The sequence below is a fragment of the Camellia sinensis genome, chromosome 5, assembly GCF_055761805.1.
Source record: "Camellia sinensis isolate YWXY chromosome 5, ASM5576180v1, whole genome shotgun sequence".
Classification (NCBI taxonomy): Eukaryota; Viridiplantae; Streptophyta; class Magnoliopsida; order Ericales; family Theaceae; genus Camellia; species Camellia sinensis.
The window spans coordinates 113719972-113723456 of NC_138965.1; the positions used below are offsets into that span (position 1 = coordinate 113719972).

General features: G+C 38.3%; 1 long non-coding RNA gene across 1 annotated transcript; it reads left to right on the forward strand.

Annotated features, from left to right (window-relative positions):
- The first annotated feature begins 585 nt into the window (after window positions 1–585).
- On the forward strand, window positions 586–2421 carry LOC114258364 (uncharacterized). Its single transcript, XR_003627941.2, has 2 exons — window positions 586–1424; window positions 2242–2421. It is a non-coding gene; the product is annotated as an uncharacterized LOC114258364 (long non-coding RNA).
- The last annotated feature ends 1064 nt before the right edge of the window (window positions 2422–3485 follow it).

The window sequence follows — 3485 nt, forward strand, 5'->3', positions numbered from 1 at the left end:
TTTGGGGGTTTTTTGTTTTTTTTTTCTTTTCTTTTTCTCTTTCTCTTCCGTCTGTGTTTGGTCTTCTGCAGAACAGAAACCGGAGGGGAGGGGAGGGGAAGAAGAGAGAGAGGAAGGGAGAAGAAGAGGGGAAAAGAAGAAGGGTTCAGAGTGTCGGCGACGGCGAGGATTTGGTCGGCGGCTTCCAGTCTCGCTCGGATTCTCTAGCTCGGGTCACGGCCGGCGAGGAGCTTCTCGGCGATGAGGAGGGTGACGGCCGGCGAGGAGCTTCTCGGCGATGAGAAGCCACCGCTCTGCTGCTGCTGATGCCGCCGTGAGGGGAGGAGCTTCTCGGCTTCCATTTCTGTCACTCTCTCTCTCTTCTCCCTTTCTCTCTCCCTTCCCTCCCCTCCCTTCCCCTCTGGTTTCTGTTCTGCAGAAGACCAAACACAGACGGAAGAGAAAGAAGAAAAAGCAAAGAAAAAAAAAACAAAAAAAAAAACAAAAAAACCCCCAAAAACGACGTCGTTTTGGGGGGCTACAGGGTTGTGCGGCAGGAAAGGGACACCGAGGATCCGGATTCCGACAAAAGCACCCATACTGCAATTGCACTCTTCTTTTCCACACAACCCAAAGCAAAGCACCTAAACCCAAAAGCATGCGATCTTGATTTTTCTATTCTTTTCCGTAGCTTTTTCACCCATTGAACCATAGCATCAAAAACAGCCACACTCAAAGCATGTACTCTTGATATTTTATTCATTTCCAAAGCCTTTTCATCCACTAACTCGTCTCCCACGCCTCCTCCCTCCGCCGTTCGTATCTACTATGACCGAAGAAACACCCATGGCCGAAGCTACCTTGGTCGAAACCGGACACACCAATGGACGATCAAGTGTCCCTCCCTCAGCTGAACAAAACCCACTGCCATCTCCACATTCAAGTCCCACTGCTGACATGATAACCCTAACCCGTATCATACTTTAATTCTTTAATTATACATGTGATTATGTGTTTGATGTAAAATTGCATGTGTAATTGAGTGATTTATCTGAATTTGAATTTATATCTGTTGTTCGTAAAAAACCTATTGAAACTACAATTTTGAACTAAAAATTAAAAGCCTTAGAGGTACCAGAAATCAAAATTGAGTAAATATTTGCGATCAATGTAATTTTTAAAGCCTTATGAGAAGTTTGGTAAAATTTTGATTCAGAATGAATTAATTTGATTTAATTAAGATATGTAGATATATATATATATATATATATATATAGATGTTGAACTTAAGTCTACAAGGAGCTAGACTCAACATTGTGCTGGAAAGGAAAGAAGAGAGAAAAGAAAGGAAAGAGAAGTCAAAGAAAGAGAGTTCAAGCTTGGAGGAAAGGAAAACATAGGGCAAGTGGAGGAATTGAAGGAGATTTCAAGAAATTAAGCTTAAGGTATGTAGAATTCAACTTGAACTCTTGGAATAACACTTCAATTGCTTGAATTCAAGGAAGAAAACGAAGATTAAACACCTCAGGGTGTTAGGGTTTCGAGTTGAAAGTTTAAGGGAGCTATAATCATGAAATTGAACTTTGATTATTTGGATTTACTTGATTTGAGGGTCAATTCCTTTGAATTGACTTGACTTGAGTTTGATTGTGAGAATTTGAGCCTTAATTCGTAGAAATTGCATGTTTTGAACTCAAAAGTGTACATGTAAGATGTGTGTCCATTTGAATTGGAAAGAAAATAAAGGACATCATGAATTCATGGAATTGGAGGTTTGATTATAGAAATTAAAGCAAGTTTTAATTCAATTGAGCTTGAATTACACTGTAATTATTTGGGTATATCATGTTTTTTGAAGTACTTTTTTGTGAATTGAGGCTTGAAAATGAGTTTGGAAGCTTGAAAAATTAGATCAAACTTCAAACTGCTCAACTGAACCCAGAACCGCACGTGTGGCTGTGAGCCCTGCACATGCGGAATATAGGGCAAAGCAGAGCGTGACACACTATTTTAATTGCACATGCAGCCCACATGTCTGGCATCTTCCGCATGTGCGATGGGGAGCTTCCGCACATGCGGAAACAAGGAAAAATTCTATCAATTTCCATTGACTTATCGACCTTCTGAACATGTTTTTGAACTTATTTAGACCCTTTGGAGAATTAAAAGAGAATTAGAAACCTATTGAGAAATAAAGTGATTGAATAAAAAGAGAAGTGTACGAATTGTTTATTGAATTTGTATGTGTGCTATTTTGTGTAGGTCACCTGCACGAGGGATCATGGCATGGCCTAAATCATTGTGAGTAATAAATTTGTAAAGATATGTTCTTAATTATTATTTGAAACAATATGAATGTTATACATGTATACGTATTTCAGAAATTGTATTGTGATATAAATGAGTTTCGATTAATGCTTTAAGAATGCTATGGAATGCTAATACTAATGGTATAGAATGAATAATAATGAATGTTATATGTGGGTTTGAGGCCATTCTGTTATATGTGGGCCCAAGACCATTCTGTTATATGTGGGCTCGAGGTCGTTCTGCAATATATTGGGCCCGAGGCCATTCTATAATGTGATGGGCCCGAGGTCGTTTTATATAATTGGACCTGAGACCGATTGACAAATTCAAATATGAAGAAAGCCATTGTTCGTTTAATTTCCAAGAAAAATTATCGTTTTACGTTAAATGCTTTCTATGGCTTCAACTCAATTATTATTCCTTTACATTGTTATTACTCGTTTGGCATGTTTGATTGGAAGGATTAGAGCATAGGATTGGGATTATTAATCCGCGGGCCCAATTATCCCATGTTTGTTTTGACATTTTGTTTTAGGATTATCAATCCAATGGATAATTAATCCAACAAATTTGTAGAATTATTAGTAATGGGGTAGAGGTGGGATTGTGAATACCACACTAATTTGATTGGATAATTAATACCTCACTATTAGTCTTGTGGAATCAAACATGATCGTTGAGTTTCGCTCACCCCTTATTGTATATGAATGTAAGTGATCAGCATGGAGTTCTACCTTAAAGTCAGCCTTAGGAAATCGCTTATGAGGACCTATTAGGTCAAGCCTCCAAGATAGCTTTTGTCTTTTTGGTATTATGTTTTATGTTGAGTCTTTTGTTTGGTTTTGTTAAATGGGTTTATGAACATGTAAACTTAATATTGTTGACTCCTATGCATATAAGTGATGTTTGGAAATCTATGTTGGAGCTTATCCTGATCACGATCATTTAAGCACTGCTCAATGGACGTTATTTATAATATTTGCTTCCGCTTAAGGACCCATTATTAAAACCTTTTGTTTTCTATATGAGGGCGTTGGTAATCGTATGATTATTGACCGGTTATGAACCAAACTTTTAGGAATAAATTTGGGTTATGACAGCTGAAACTCCTATGTTGTCAACCCAAACACCGAACAACTGTCTAGATGCATCCATACATCTGGATGGAGTGCACCCATCATACTCTCACTCGGAAA